Source organism: Pelodiscus sinensis, chromosome W (assembly GCF_052426305.1).
Source record: "Pelodiscus sinensis isolate ZL-2025 chromosome W, ASM5242630v1, whole genome shotgun sequence".
Classification (NCBI taxonomy): Eukaryota; Metazoa; Chordata; order Testudines; family Trionychidae; genus Pelodiscus; species Pelodiscus sinensis.
In genome coordinates, this window is record NC_143084.1 from 10,998,497 (window position 1) to 11,015,926 (window position 17,430).

Consider the following 17,430-nt stretch of genomic DNA (forward strand, 5'->3'; position numbering starts at 1 on the left):
CCCTCCAGGGTCCCTAGGGTTGGCCGCTGTCGGCAGACAGGCTACTGGGCTAGATGGACCTTTGGTCTGACCCAGGACGGCCATTGTAAGCTCAGGGTCGGGGGTCTCAGTGGACCCCCTTGATTTTCATGCACACCTGCTCCTGGGTGGCCAGGCTGGCAGCTCTCCTGCCCTAGACGGCCACTTTCCTGTGCCTAGTGCGGAGATCGTGGACGAGGTCCACGATGTCCGCACTAGCCCAGGCAGGTGCCCGCCTCTTGCGGTCCAGGGCAAGCTCCTGGGAGCCGCCAGCCTGGTCCCGGGAAGAGGGGGTGGGCTGGGGGACATCGGGTGGGTGGCTCGATCTGTGCCAGGTGCAGGGTCTGCTGGCTGGGTGCTGGCAGGCTTGCACCTGGCACGGGCACCGTAGCCAGCCCGTGCCCCTTTAAGGGGTCCGGGGCTGGGAAGGGGGCATAGAGTTTCCCTGGTGTTGGCCAGAGTGGACACCAGGGAAACCTGGGGAGGGCTAGCCTCCCACTAGTTCGAATTAAGGGGCTACACACCCCTTAATTCGAACTAGCTAGTTCGAACTAGGCTTAATCCTTGTAAAATGAGGTTTACCTAGTTCGAACTAAGCGCTCCACTGGTTCGATTCAAATTCGAACTAGCGGAGCGCTAGTGTAGCGCATATTAAAGTTAGTTTGAACTAACGTCCGTTAGTTTGAACTAACTTTGTAGTGTAGACATACCCTCAATGACTCAACCACCTGCATTCTGCTACAAAGACCTTTTACATCTGCACTTGAAAGGGAATCCTCTGAACTGTCATTCATGTTAAAATTCGACACTCTCCAAAAAGGAATGAACAAACACTCAAACTATGTTACCCATTACCAAGATAGCTTCCCCAGTTATCACCTCTAATACCATTAACTCACAGACATCCCACTCTCCCCACCTCTAATATCATCAATTCACAGACACTTACCTTCCTTCCTCCCCCCCCCCCCCCCCCCCCCGCATCCCCCTCCTGTTCTGAAATGTGATTTGTCCTTTTCATATTTGTTCATTTTTTTTAATTGTATCCTTTGGTATATATGGTTGTGACTATTTTCTTCCACTATTTGATCTGAGGAAGTGGGTCTGGCCCACGAAAGCTCATCATCTAATAAACCATCTTGTTAGTCTTTAAAGTGCTACATTGTCCTGCATTTTGCTTCAGCTACCCCAGACTAACACGGCTACATTTCTATCACTATTGAATAAGGACTACATTTGAGAATCAAAACACATTGCAAGAAACAAGAAGAGAACATAATTAAGTACATTTCATGGGTTTTAGCTTCTTTTTCCCCTCCTCTCCACCACGCATATATTGGGGAGGGATCAAACACTCTTGGGGGCTACTTGCATTTTCTAAGGGTACATCTACACAGCAGCGTTATTTTGGAATAATGGCTGTGTAATGAGTCATGGACAGCAACATGGCCTCCCTCTGACCTGGAAGAGGAAGGGCCCTCTAAGACCCCTTGGTGGGCAGGTCCAGCCTCACCTAGCCCCACCCACAGGAAGCCAGAGGGCGGGACTAGGAGTATGAGCGCTGAGAGCTCAATCAGAGCACAGCAGCCGACCAGGCCAGACGCTTGACTCCAGCTCCCACAGTGAGGGGCTCAGCTGCGCTGGCCCTGACAAGAGGACTGGATTGGGCCACCAGGGCCCCTGATCCCTGGCCTGGGTGGCTGAGACTACTGCCCCGGCCCAAAGACACGCCAAGCCCTCCGGGACCCGCTGGGCCCAGATGACTGGACCGACCCACCTGGGCCCCCACCTGAGCCAGGACCCATGGACACCCTGCCAGCCCCTCCATCTCCAGCGGACCCCAAGGAGCAACGTCGGAGCCTGGTAGGCACCCAGGGGGAACTGGGAACTGGTCCAGGGACAGCTGACCCTGGGGCAGCTGAGAAGATGGAGGTTGGGTGGGCAGTACATTGAGGCTTGGATCTCTGCTGACCCACTGACCTCATCGGCATGTAGCGGCCTGGATTCCCACTGACCCCGTGGTTGCAACGCTTCCACTATCAGGGCCCTTGGGTGGGACGCAGTGGAGTGGGTGGGCCCTGCGTCCCCCTACCACCCCTCCTCTTGGGTGGCAGGTTCCCCCTGTGGGGCAAAAACCCCTGTGCTTGTCGGCTCTCCACCAGTGAGGAGACCCAACCCCCTGCCTGGCTGGGACCCAGCCAAAGCTCTAAACTGTTGAACTGCTTCTGATAAACGTTTGTCCACACCCCCCCAACCCAGGGCTGGGCCTTATAAACTCTTAGCCCAGGGTGTGCATCAGGCTGGGCCGTATACCCTGTCACTCGGCCAACGGCTAGGCCAAGGCGTGCCGCACACACTTGTTGGCAACTGCGACACTGCGACTGCCCTCTAGTGGGGCACTCTAGGGAGTCAGCATGGCCTCCCGCTGATATTGGACACTGTACATGTGGTGGAGAATGGGGACATTGCCCGCCCTCTGATGTGAGGGGCTTTTTTTTTTTTCTCTTGAAATTTGGAAGCTCTTGCTCGAGGGAACTGTGTATTGCAGCACCATGGAGCACCCTGTTAAGTTCCTGGTTGAAAACCAGCAGCACCAGCAAGAGGTATTACTGGAACGCCTGGCTCCACAACAGGAGCAGCTACTTCAGCAATTGCTGCCCAGCAACAGCAGCTCCCCGCTTTAGTTCCCCTACCTGCCAGCAAGTTAAGGAAGTATGGACTGGATAAACAGACTGTAAGGTGGATAGAAAGCTGGCTAGACTGTTGGCGCAACGGGTAGTGATCAACAGCTCGATGTCAAGTTGGCATTCGGTTTCTAGCGGAGTGCCCCAAGGTTCAGTTCTAGGACCGGTTTTGTGCAACAGCTTTATTAATGACCTGGATGAGGGGATGGATTGCACCCTCAGCAAGTTCGCAGATGACACTAAGCTAGGAGGAGGGGTAGATACACTGGAGGGCAGGGATAGGGTCCAGAGTGACCTAGACAGATTAGAGGATGGGGCCAAAAGAAATCTGATGAGGTTCAACAAGGACAAGTGTAGAGTCCTGCACTTGGGAGGGAAGAATCCCAAGCATTGTTACAGGCTGGGGACTGACTGGCTAAGTAGCAGTTCTGCAGAAAAGCACCTGGGGATTACAGTGGATGAGAAGCTGGAGATGAGTCAACAGGGGCCCTTGTAGCCAAGAAGGCTAATGGCATATTAGGGTGCATTAGGAGGAGCATTGCCAGCAGATCTAGAAGTGATTATTCCCCTTTATTCGGCTCTGGTGAGGCAACATCTGGGCTACGTTTAGACTGGCATGATTTTCCGCAAATGCTTTTAACAGAAAAGCGTCCGTGCCAATCTAGACGTGCTTTTGCGCAAAAAAAGCCCCGATCGCCATTTTAGCCATTGGGGCTTTTTTGCACAAAACAGTACTGTGCTGTCTACACTGGCCCTCTTGCGCAAATGATTTGTGCAAGAAGGCTTTTTCCCGAACGGGAGCAGCATAGTATTTCCGCAAGAAGCACTGATTTAGCCTGCCGCTGGCTACACCCAGAAGGCCGTACCGTGCAGGATGTGGTGGAGGAGATAGCCCTTTAACAATTTGTGCATATCTTACCTCCCCGCGACAGGGCCTGGGTTCTTCGCCACCGCCCCACGACTCTAAGTGGTTGGTGAGAACCACATGCAAGACACCTATGGACAAGCAGAAGGTGTGCCAGAGGGGCCAAACAAGGTGGAATCGGCAGTTCAGATTCAGCCACCACCAATCATACAACAAAAACCCGGGACCTCAATACTAGACCCCATCGTTGACTTCGGCCAAGATCAACGTGAAGACCCCACACTAGTGCAGGCCTTTGAACAAGTGGCCCAGGTGGACGGGCTTGCGAAAGACTCACAGCGAGCAATTCGGTGGCCCTACTTTGAGATAGTCTTGGGTCGATTATACCGCCTCGATAGAGACCCTCGGACCCAGGAAGAGTGGACTCAGCTTGTTGTGCCCTGAAAACATCAGAAAGCGGTTCTCCAGTTGGCCCACAATATCCCAGCAGCCAGGCACTTGGGACATGAAAAAACCCTTGCACAGGTCCTGTCATGGTTCTTTTGGCCGGTGATGTATCAGGAGGTCCGGGACTATTGCAACTCCTGTCCCACCTGTCAGCTCGCCACGACCTCCCAAGTAGCAAAGGTTCCCCTGATCCCCCTACCCGTGGTGGGCACACCCTTCGAGGGTGGCCATGGACTTGGTGTGGGACCGCTCCCAAAGAGTGCTGCTGGCTTCAAGTACATCCTAGTCTTATTGGATTACGTTACCTGATTCCCTGAGGCAGTCCCCCTCCATAATACTAATGGCTGGACTATTGCAGCGGAGATGGTTAAGATCTTTGTCCAGGTGGAACTTCCCTGAGAACTACTAACGGATCAGGGAACAAACTTTACTTCTAGGCTTCTACGACAAGTCTGAGCCCTACTAGGTATAAAGATGATACAGACTTCAGTGTATCATCCCCAAACTGATGGACTGGTGGAACTGTTTAACCGAACATTGAAAGACATACTGTGAAGGTTTCCTCCACAGGAGTTATGACAGTGGGACCAGCTGCTCCCACCTCTACTCTTGGCCATTCTTGAGGTACCCCAGTCCTCCACCCACTTCTCCCCTTTTGAACTGCTTTATGGCTGCCAACCATGGGGAGTTCTTGACGTGGTAAGGGACGAGTGGGACCAGAGGTTGCCCACCTCTCAAAATATACTATAGTACGTGCTCCAATTACGAGATCACCTGGCATTAGTGGGGACCCTCGCGCAGAAGAACCTTCAGGTGGCTCAGAGGATCCAAGAGAATCAGTACAAGAAGGGGGCCCTTGAGTGGACCTTCCAACCAGGCGAAAAGGTATTACTGCTTTTACCATCAGACGACTCCAAGCTCATTGCTGCCTGGAGAGGGTCCTATGAGAATTCGCCAGGTGGGGCCGATCACCTATGAGATCCACCAGCCCGACTGCCAACGAAAAACACAAGTCTACCATGTCAACCTTCTAAAGCCTTGGCATGTCCGAGAAGGACTAATGGTTGCCCCGCATCCCCCAGACCCCGCACTGGGACCCCAGGCTGCAGACATGAATGCCATAAATGCGGCAGAGGAGCCTACACTGCGCAACATTCTCTCCCTCCAACAGCGCAGGGAGGTTCGCCGCCTGCTAAGCTCCTTTCGGGGAATGTTTACTGCCCTACCGGGACATACTACGGTCATCTATAATCAAATTCAAATGACCCCTGGGACCGTGGTCCAGGAAGCAACTGGCCCTCTCCCCTGGCAGAGGTGGGAGGCGGTCCAGAAGGAAATAAAGACCATGCTGGAGTTAGGCGTGATAGAACCCTCCCAGAGCGAGTGGCGGAGACCCATTGTGTTGGTCCCAAAACCAGATGGGACCCTACGTTTCTGCATTGACTTTCGCAAAGTCAATGCGATTTCCAAGTTTGATGCTTACCTGATGCCCTGAGTTGATGAGCTGCTGGACCGGCTGGGGAATGCCAAATATATAACAACTCTAGATCTCACCAAGGGGTACTGGCAGATCCCTCTCGACCCATGGTTCAGAGAGAAGACCGCCTTCACTACCCCGACCGGACTCTACCATTTCACCTGCATGCCGTTCGGTCTGCATGGGGCACCAGCGACGTTCCAGTGGTGGACCGCCTTCTGAGAACCCACACCACGTATGCAGCAGCCTACCTGGATAATGTGGTTATATACAGTAAGGACTGGGACACTCACCTGAGGCAGCTAGTGGCCGTTCTCCAGACTCTTCAGAAGGCTGGGCTTACCGCCAACCCCAAAAAGTGCTGAATCGGGTGGCAAGAGACAACTTATCTGGGGTACACCCTGGGCCGAGGACAAGTCCAGCCCCTTATTGGGAAGGTCCAGGTGTTACAGGACTGGACGGCCCCAAAGACCAAGCAGCAGGTCCGACAATTCCTAGGCCTGGCTGGCTATCATCGGCGGTTTGTACCCCAGTTTGCAACCATTGCTGCCCCCCTCACCTCCCTCCTAAAGGAGGTCAGCCCCCGACAAATCAGCTGGATCGCAGAGTGTAAGGAGGCGCCTCTCACATTGAAAAGGATCCTGTCACAGGAATTGTTACCCAAAAATTCCCACTGGAGACCACCCAGGGTTATACTAGTATGGGTTTATTGATTGAGGAATTAACACTCAACTATATGCACTATGGCTGCGTCTAGACTGGCATGATTTTGCGGACATACTTTTAACGGAAAAGTTTTTCCGGGAAAAGTTTTTCCGTTAAAATATTTCCGCAAAAGTGCATCTAGATTGGCACAGATGCTTTTGCGCAAAAAGTCTAGACGCGATTTTGCGCAAGAAAGCCCCAATCGCCATTTTAGCCATCGGGGCTTTTTTGCGCAAAACAGTTCTTCCCTGTCTACACTGGCCCTCTTGTGCAAGTATTCTTACGCAAGAGGGCTTTTTCCTGAGCGGGAGCGTGAAAGTATTTGCGCAAGAAGCACTGATTTTGTACATTACAAAGTCAGTGCTCTTGCGCAAATTCAAGCGGCCAGTGTAGACAGCTGGCAAGTTTTTGCGCAAAATCTTGCCAGTCTAGATGCACCCTACATGGTTAAACTAAAGAGGATAGAGCTGCCACTAAAGGTTTAAACTAAAGAGGGAAACAGCTATCCCTCACACACACACACACACACACACACACACACACACACACACACACACACACACACATATTCATTCCTGCCCTCAGGCACTCACACAGGCATATGGGTTGCAGAGGGAGCCAAGGCATGTAGATTCTGGAGGGTCTGTCTGCTCATCATGGCTGGGGAGCTGGTCAGGAAAGAAACTGGCTACTTCTTCTCAGAAAGAAAGAGAGAGAGAGAGAGGGTTCTGCCACGTGCTCTCTCCTTTTATTACCTCTGTACAACCCCTGTGACTCATCCACATTCATCACCAGGGAGCATGCCCAGGCTTCCCTTGGTCCAGCAGAGCAACAGTATCTCCTTAAGTGGTCTGATGACTCATCACCTGGCTCCATGTGCTCAGCCTTGCAGTTTCTAATCTCAAACACACAATAAAGCTTCACACGCATTCATATCTCAGGGGAAAATGCAGTTTAGAGCAAGTTACAAGCAAAGTGGCTGAGAGTTACAAAGATTAAAAAGTTGCAAGGCTCAATCACCAAGCTTACAGCTAAGTTTCTAAACTTATAAAGCAAAGTTGCTGAGAGTCACAAAGTTGCAAGGTTTTACAAAGATTACAGAGTTGCAAGGTTTAAGATCACAAGGCATTGCAGAGTTTAAAAGGCAATGCAGTTGAAACAATTACACAGCTTCAGAGAATCATTTACAAATCAACAGTAATGAAGTGACTTAGAAGACAACTGCACCCCGCCCCCGCACAGCAATGCAGTCAACAAGGGGTTTTTGTCAGTCTAAGTTATGTGTCAGCAGGACCTTACGGTTTAGTGTATTTCCAGAAAATCCTTGTGTAATAGCTCAGGCGGAGGCTTTTACGCAACAGGAACGGGTGCTCTTTAGCCCTGATTTTAACCCATAATTTTTGTTACAGACTGATGCTTTGAAGGTGAGACTAGGGGCAGTCCTCTCACAGGAAGTGGAGGGGGAGTAACACCCCATCCTCTATGTAAGTAGGAAATTGTTTCCACAAGAGTGTAAGTACTCCACGACGGAAAAGGAAGCCCTAGCAGTTAAATGGGCCATTGAGGCCCTCCGTTATTGTTTGTTGGGTGCTCCTTTTGTCCTGGTGATGGACCACGCCCCTTTGCAGTGGCTACACAGAATGAAGGACACCAACCCCCATCTGACATGATGGTACCTGATGCTCCAGCAATATGCCTTCTCAGTGCAGCATCGAGCAGGTAAGGACCATCTGAACACAGACTTTTTTCCACACCCGGGGGAGGGGCCGAAATCAAGTCAAGCCCCAAAAATTGGGGACTTGACCGGGGGGGGGGGGGGGGGGGAGTGTAATGAGTCTGGGACAGCGACATGGCCTCCCTCTGACCCGGAAGAGGAAGGGCCCTCTAAGACCCCTTGGTAGGCAGATCCAGCCTCACCTAGCCCCGCCCACAGGAAGCCAGAGGGTGGGACTAGGAGTATAAGAGCTGGGAGCTGAGTCAGAGCCCAGCAGCCAGCCAGGCCAGATGCTTGGCTCCACCTCCCTCAGCAAAGGGCTCAGCTGCTCTGGCCCTGACAGGAGGACTGGGTTGAGCCACCAACCTTGCAGTTGGCACCCAATCCCTGGTCCGGATGGCTGAGATGACTGCCCCGGCCTGAAGACACGCTGAGCCTTCCAGATGACTGGATCGGCCCACCTGGGCTCCTGACTGAGCCGGAACCCATGGACACCCTGCCAGCCCCTCTGTCACCAGCGGACCCCGAGGAGCAGTGCCTGAACCTGGTAGGTGCCCAGGGATAGCCAACCCCGGAGCGGCTAAGGAGATGGAGGTCAGGTGGGCAGCGTGTAGTGGCCCGGATCCCCGCCGACCCCGTGGTTGCAACGCTGCCGCTGTCAGGGCCCTGGGCTGAGACGTAGTGGAGTGGGTGGGCCCTGCGTCCCCCCTGCCACCCCTCCTCTTGGGTGGCAGGTTTCCCCTGTGGGGCAAAAACCCCTGCGCTTGTCGGCTCTCCACCAGTGAGGAGACCTGACCCTTGCCAAAGCTCTAAACTGTTGAACTGCTTCTGATAAATGTTTGTCGGCCCCACCTTGACCCAGGGCTGGGCTCTATAAACTGTGAACTATTGAACTGCTGGTGTAAACCCAGGGCCGGACAGAGGCATGGGTGAGCCGGGCAGCTGCCCAGGGCGCCAACTGATGGGGGGCACCTGATGGCAGCTGTAAGGGGCGCGTGGCATCCCTTACAGCTGCCATCAGGCGCTGCGTGCCCAGCTCCCGCAGTGCCAGCCCGCCCGCATCCCTGCGGTGCCGGCCAGCAACGCCCTTCCCCCCCATGGCCACGGCGCCCTACACGGCCCGGCGCGTGCACCAGCAGCAACAGCCGGGCCGGACTGGGCCATGCTAGCATCGTGCGCCCCGAGGGCGGGCCCCGGGCTGCGTGCCAGCGGCCGTAGCCGGGCCGCGCATGTGCCATGCACCCCGGGGGGTGGGCCTGAGCACCCTAGGGGGGGCGGGCCCACTCCCCACGGGTGGGCCCGCGCATGCACTGCGCTCCCGGAGGCAACGCCGCACGCCCGTGCCCGGAGCGCCAGAATGCCTCGGGCCGGCCCTGTGTAAACCACTAGTCTATCCACCTCACCCTGACCTAGGGCTGGGCCTTATAAACGGTTAGTCCAGGGTGTGCATCAAGCTGAGCTGTATACCCTGTCGCTTGGCCAAGAGCTAGGCCGAGGCGTGCCGCACACACTTGTTGGCAACTGCCCTCTGGCGGGGCACTCTGGGGAGTCTGACATTGGACCCTGTAACAGACTCTTATTCTGAAATAATGCGAGCATCTACACAGCAATTCCGTTATTTTAAAATAATTTTGAAATAATGGACAGCTTATTCCAAAATCTGTAAACCTCATTCCACGAGGAAAAACGCATATTCTAAAACAGCTATTTCAAAATAAGGCAGGTGTAGATGAGGCAGCTGGAGTTATTTTGAAATAAGGGGCCTCCAGGAAATCCCACAGCTGCCCTGCTGGCCACACTGTTCACACTCCTCAGGACTCTATAGTTCCTCTTCCCCTGCAGCCCTTAAAGCTGCAGCCACAGGGGAAAGGGCTTGTGGCAGGAAGCTGGCCCTCACAGCCTACAGCCACGCTGCTGCCACAGCAACTCAGCGGGCCATCATATGTGACCCATGAGCCCCCCAAGAGCCCTCCCCTGCTCCCAGGGAGCACTCTGATGGCTCCCAGGAGCCTGCCAGGCACCACAAGAGGCACACGCCATCCTGGTCTGGGGCGGAGATCCTGGCCCTCATTGAGGTTTGGGGTGAGGAGGAAAACCTCCAGGATGTTCACACCAGACGGTGCAATGCCAAGATGCATGGCCAATAGCCTGGTCTCAAAGGGCCACATCTGGACACAGGAGCAGGTCTGGATGAAAGTTAGAGCTCCGCAGGCATAACCCAGGGCGAGAGAGTGCAGCTCTCGCTCCAGGGCAGAACCCCACTCCTACCCCTGTTACCAGGACCTGTGCCGCATACTGGGGGGCAGTGCAGCCCCTTCTCCACCCTGGTAGTTGACTCAGAGCTGGAAACCCCCATTGGCACCCTGCTGGGGGGCAGAGCCAGTTGTGGGGAGGAAAAGGAGGAGGAGAAGCCCAAGGCGGCCAGCACTATCCCCATGCTGACCCTGGAAACAGTACCCCACAGCCTGGATGTGTCCCAGGCATCTCCTGAGGCTGGGGAAAGAACATCAGGTGAGTGACCTTAGTTACCTGATACAGACAGGGTGGAGGTGGCAGGCGGCAAGGAGCTGGGACATGCTCCTGGGGAAGAGTGGCACTGGGGTCCTTGTGAGAAACTGTCTCTCAGAGCCTCCCCACTGCACACCCCCTCGATGGGCCTGCCAGATGGCAGCTGTGCGCGGATGTTCGAAGGCCCTGACGACCCAGCCAGCCTCTTCCCCCCACCCCGGGAGGAACCTCTCCCCCTTCCACTCACAAATATGATAGACACAACACGCGGCCACCACTTGTGGGATGTTCTGCTCCCCAATGTCTAGGTGGGTGAGGAGACATCGGAGCAGCACCTTGAGATGCCTGAAGATACCCTCCACGACCATGCGGGCCCTGCCGAGCCTGGCACCGAAGCATTCCTTTGAGTGGTCAAGGTGGCTGGTGCAGGGTTTCATGAGCCAGGGCAAGAGAGGTTAGGCCGCGTCCCCCATGATAGAGTGGCACATCCACGTCCCCGACATTGATGATGCAGTCAGAGAAGAAAGTGCCGGCTTCCAGCTTGTGGAAGACGCTGGAGTTTCGGTATACGTGGGTGTCGTGCGCCTTCCCTGACTACCCACAGGAGATGTTGGTGAACTACAGGCAGTGGTTGACCAGGACCTGCAGGATCATGGAGAAGTATCCCTTCCAGTTTATATACACAGATGCCCAGTGGTTGGGGGCCCAGATGGGGATGTAGGTGCTTCCAATAGCCCCCCCCCTCAGTTGGGGAAGCCCATGGCGGCAAAGCCATCGACAATGAGGTCCACGTTGTTGAGGTGGATGACCCTGCACAGCAGGATGGTGTTAATGGCCTGCACCACCTGTAGAAAGAGACAAACAGAGAATCACTGGGGTGTCAGAGCCCTTTGGAGGTCCCTGAAACCCCCCCTCCCCCCACACACCAGGATCAACTACCTATGTAACCCCTGCCCCCCCACCAGGGCTGTGTGAGGGTGGGACTGACAAACCGGCCGGGGAAGAGAGCTTCCAGCACCACCCCAACCCCCCCTTTCCCTAGGGTTCCCCCTTGCAGCAGTTCACCCCCTTCCTGAGATTTTAGCCCGAGAGCTCCATACCTGCATCACGAGAGCCCTGAAGGTCGACTTCCCCATGCCAAACTGGTTCCCGAGGAATTGGTAGCTGTCCAGCATGATGAGCTTCCACACAGCGATGGCAACCTGCTTCTCCAGAGGGATGGCAGGTCAGTTGTTGTCACGTTACTGGATTTTGAGTGGAGCAGCCGGGTCACTGCTGCACCCATCGGGGGGGTGCCCCAAAAATTGATACAAAGGGAGCCATGTAAGGTGTCAAACAAAAGCTTTCCTTCTACTGGTTCTGTATATGTTATCCATATACTTGTATAGTATCTGGGTGTGAAATTATGAATATGTATTCTGTGTCAATACTGGAAACTTCTCTGTTTGTGGCTGAGCAATAGACAAGGAATGCTCAGCCCATAGATATGCTAATGAGCAAAGCTCCCGGGAACAATGCACCTCTGAAGGCCAAAGACACACCTGGCCACTGACCATGTGACTGTCTCCAGCTTGGAAGAAGCCAGGGGGGATATAAATATGCCATGTGGCCGACTCCATCTGGGTGCTCAGCTCAGTACTTCATCCCAGATGCAGCCTTGCAGGGATCAACGAGCCGGAAAGAACTGTGGACCCATCCTGACATAGGATGTACACCAAGGACTTTTAAGCCAGCAGTTATGACATCTCTGCTAGAGCCTGCATCCAGAACTGGGAGATTCGATGCATGTGTAAGCAGGGGCTGAACTGCTGCTAGCTATCAGACAGCTAAAAGGAGACAGCTGCCCTGGGGGCTGGGCGTGCCCCCTACAATTGTTTCGCTCTGCAAGATAATTAATTGTTAACTGTTGATATGTAAATACAGCTCATGCCAGGAGGGGGAGGGAATCCGAGGCGTGGCTATGTAAATCCAACTCAGCCAGGGCTGATGGAGGGTCAGTGTTGGAATGGAATGTGGTGTATTGTAAATAATTTGGGGCTGTTGTGGGGGTCACTAATCATGCTACCCCTAAATGTGGGAACTGTAAAACATGCCACCAGTGCTTGCAGGAGAGACACCACCATCATGGTAAGAGGTCTCGGAGGAACAAGCTTCCCCCCTTCCAGAGTTGAGTGAACTGAGTTGGGGGGGGGGGGGGAGAAGAACAGGGCTTGAGGGCTGAGTCAGCCTGCTTCATGCCTGCTAGGTGTGAGCTGAAAGACTGACTCAACCTGCCCCTTTCCCCCTGGTTTTAAGGACAAACCTAAAGCAAACTCCATGGCTATATCTACACTGGCATGATTTTCCGCAAATGCTTTTAATGGAAAAGTTTTTCTGTTAAAAGCATTTGCGGAAAAGAGCATCTAGATTGGCATGGACACTTTTCCGCAAAAGCACTTTTTGCGGAAAAGCGTCCGTGCCAATCTAGACGCGGTTTTGTGCAAGAAAGCCCCGATCGCCATTTTCGCCATCGGGGCTTTTCTGCGCAAAACACTTTTTACCTGTCTACACTGGCCCTCTTGCGCAAAAGCATTTGTGCAAGAGGGCTGCGTCTAGACTAGCAAGTTTTTCCGCAAAAGCAGCTGCTTTTGCGGAAAAACTTGCCAGCTGTCTACACTGGCTGCTTGAATTTCCACAAGAACACTGAGGATCTCATGTAAGATTGTCAGTGTTCTTGCGGAAATACTATGCTTATCCCGTTCGGGCAAAAGCTCTCTTGCACAAATGCTTTTGCGCAAGAGGGCCAGTGTAGACAACGCGGTATTGTTTTGCGTGAAAAAGCCCTGATGGCGAAAATGGCGATCGGGGCTTTCTTGTGCAAAACCACGTCTAGATTGGCACGTACGCTTTTCTGCAAAAAGTGCTTTTGCAGAAAAGCGTCCGTGCCAATCTAGACGCTCTTTTCCGAAAATGCTTTTAACGGAAAAACGTTTCCGTTAAAAGCATTTGCAGAAAATCATGCCAGTCTAGACACAGCCGAGGGCTTTTTCCCGAGCGGGAGCATCATAGTATTTGCACAAGAACACTGGGGCTGTGTCTAGACTGGCCAATTTTTCCAGAAAATCAGCTGCTTTTCCAGAAAAACTTGCCAGCTGTCTACACTGGCCGCTTGAATTTCTGCAAAAGCACTGACTTCCTACTGTAAGAAATCAGTGCTACTTGCGGAAATATTATGCTGCTCCCATTCAGGCAAAAGTCCTTTTGCACAAAACTTTTGCGCAAAAGGGCCAGTGTAGACAGCTCAGATTTGTTTTTCACAAAAAAGCCCCGATCGCGAAAATGGCGATCGGGGCTTTTTTGTGGAAAAGCGCGTCTAGATTGGCACGGATGCTTTTTAGCAAAAAGTGCTTTTGCGGAAAAGCATCCGTGCCAATCTAGATGCTCTGTTCCGAAAATGCTTTTAACGGAAAACTTTTCCACACTGAGGGTATTTCGAAATAGCAAAACGTGTATAGATGCGTTATATCGAATTAGCTTAATTCAAATTAACTATTTCGAATTAAGTTAAGTTAAGTCGAAATAGTGCTGTAGTGTAGACATACCCAACAGTTATTTGAGCATGAGATTTCGTGGGTCAAAACCACTGTGTCAGATGCATGCCACTAACAAAAGTGGTTTTGACCCACAAAAGCAATGTTGCTGGGGCCATGCCGACGCCACCATAATGACCACAGCCCCGAGCCTCTTGATCCTGAGTAGTACCTTGTGTTTCAGTGGGAACGGGGGGGAAGCGTACAATAGCTCCTGAGGCCACTGAATGTGTAGGGCTTCCCCTTGGGACCTCTGCCCTTGACCCATGTATGAGCAATAGCTCTGGCACTGGGTGTTCTCCCATGTGGCAAACCGGTCCAGACAGGGATAGCCCCAATTCTGGAAAACCTCTAATATGATATCCAGTCTGATGGACCACTTGTAGGCCCAAAAGGTCCTGCTGAGCTTGTCTGCCAAAACATTGCTGGTTTCTGGAAGGTAGGTCGCCTTGAGATGGATATTCTGGGCAATACACAGCTCCACAGATGTAGGGCATCCTCACAAAGGGGAGAAGAGCAAGCTCCATCCTGTTTGTTGATATAATACATGGTTGTCGTGTTGTCCATCAACACCAAGACCACCCTGTTTCTCAGTCGGGGAAGAAAAGTCTGGCATGCCAACCTGACTGCCCTGAGCTCTGACGTTTCTGTGCAGAGAATTCTCCCTGGGGGGGACCACATACCTTGAGTCCTAAGATTCCCCAGGTAGGTCCCTGGCCCGTCTCTGATGCATCCATGAACAGCTGCACCGATGGGCTCTGTCTGACTAATGAGACTCCCGTGTAGATCATCCTCTCTTGCAGCCACCAGTCCAGCAAGCAGAGCATGGCCCCCGGCAGCGTGACCACCATGTCTAGTGGTGCTCGCACCGGGTTGCGTACGCTCAACAACCACTTCCGTAGGAGTCGGAGCTTCAGCCTGGCGTACCTCACCACATATGTACATGCCAACATGTGATCCAGCAGCTTCATACAAGGTCTCACTGTTGTCATGGGGGACCTTTGGAAGTCCTTGATCATGGAACTCAGTCATGAATCTGGCCTTGGGAAGAGATGCCCTTGCCACAGTGGAGTCTAGGTGGGGCCCCATGAATTCTATTAGCTGCGTGGGGTCAAGTGTGGGTTTCTTGTTTATGAGGAGGCCTAGGCTGGAGAACAATCTCCTGGTCAGGGCTATATGGTCTAGTACTTGTTCTCGGGACGAAACCTTTATCAGCCAATTGTCCAGGTATGGAAAAACCTGGACCCTGTACCTCCTTGGGAAGGCCGCTACCACGGCCATGCATTTGGTGAAGACCCTCAGGGCTGTGGAGAGGCGAAATGGTAGGATCGCAAACTGGAAGTGATTGACCTACTGTAAACCTCAGAAACCTCCTGTGGGCAGGTATCACTTAGATGTGAAAGTACACGTCCTTCAGAGCGAGGGCAGTGTACCAGTCTCCTTTTTGTAGGGAAGGGATGATAGACACTAAGGGTATGTCTAAACTACATGCCTCTGTCGGCAGAGGCATGTAGATTTGTTTTTTTGGCAAAGGCAAATGAAACCGCGATTTAAATAATCGCGGCTTCATTTACATTTACATGGCTGCCGCGCTGAGCCGACAAACAGCTGATCAGCTGTTTGTCGGCTCGCGCACTAGTCTGGACACTCCCCCTGTCGACATCAAAGCCCTTTGTCGGCAGCCCTGGTAAACCTCATCCCACAAGGAATAATGGGGCTGCCGACAAAGGGCTTTGATGTCGGCAGGGGAGCGTCCAGACTAGCGCGCTGAGCGGACAAACAGCTGATCAGCTGTTTGTCGGTTCAGCGTGGCAGCCATGTAAATGTAAATGAAGCCGCGATCATTTAAATCGTGGCTTCATTTGCCTTTGCTGATCTGTCTAATCTACATGCCTCTGACGACAGAGGCATGTAGTCTAGACACAGCCTAAGGTGACCATCCAGAATTTTGCTTTCTTCACAAACAAGTCTAGGTTTCTTAGGTCTAGAATGGGACGTAGTCCCCCTTTGGACATTGGGATAAGGAAACAGTGGGAGTAAAATCCCCTCCCTCTGAACTCCTCTGGAACGGGTTCGACCGCCCCCAGCTACAGAAGTGAGGACACTTCCTGCCTCAGCAGGAGCTCGTGAAAGGGTTCCCTGAAGAGGGACAGGGAAGGGGGGTGGGAGGAAGGGAGGGAAAGAAAGGGAATGATATAACCTCTTCCCACTAGGTCTAGTACCAGGCCTGGTAGAAAAGGGAAAGTCAGCAACCAAAAGGGGGTGACAGGGTGCCCCTCGAAGGTCTCTAGAGAGCCAGCAGACACCACCCAGTGGAACTCTGCCCGGATGCGTGAGCGGATGCAGGAATGGAAATAGGCCCCACAGTCGCAGGCCCCTCCCTCAGACAACCTCTGCTCCCTGGTTATATAAAGTGCCATCTTGGTGCCAGCCAGGAGGAGGTTGACGAGGAGATCCCGTGACTTCGTGAGGCCACGAATGGGGTGCACATAAGTTAATAGGTGAGGGGAGAAGTGCAGCTAAAACCTCAACAAGAGGTTCTGGAGGAGCCCAAAGAGGGGCTGTAACGTGTTGCACTCAAGGTAGACGTGAGCCAGGGCCTCCCTCACCACAGAAGGGGCAAGTGTCGGTAATGAAGGTGAACCACGAAAAGTAGATGCCCATTCTCAAACACTTTGAAGGATTCTCCAACCGATGTCCCCGGTGGGCCGCAGAACCAAGTTGGAATAGAGACTGGCCCACCAGGGCTCCCCACCCTCCATTGGTGGTAGGAGGTCCCGCCATTTGGTGTCTGGGTGGGACACGAGGGTGGGGAAGTGGAGAGTGTGAAGCATGAGCATGTACAGATGACACTTTGGTGCGGTTCGGAAGGGGACCAGCTGCAATGCGTACCGATGGCTTGGGTGATGAGGGGGAGGCGGTCGGAAAGGTACATGGAAGACCTCTCAAATAAAGGAGCTGCCGGTCATATCGGAGCCCTTGGAAGCAGCAAAAGAAAGCGTGCGCAAGCGTGCTCCACACCGGACTATCTGCATCATATAGGAACCTCTGCAGGGCCTGGAGGCAGAGGACATGGACCCGCGTGCGCAAACACGTCAGGTCCTGCCCTCCCTCCTGCAGGGGTAGACGGAGAACCCCTGCAGAGACCCAATGCAGTCCTGGCCAGAAGAACCACAGCAGCAGCTGCTGGATCTGAGCCAGGAAACCCGGGGTCAGGACCAGAGTGTTGAGACGGTGCCAGAGCATGACAAGACCAGTTGGTTCAGCACCAGCGTCCTCCCACACAGGGAGAGGCACCGGAGCAGTCCCATGCATCTCCGCAACCGCTCACCCACCCTGGAATCTAAACCCTGCCAGTTCTCGGGCAGAGAGGGATGCATGGCAGAGAGAAAAACACCGAGGTAGAGCTCGCCTGCCACCCAGCCCTGACCACTAGGCCAGAG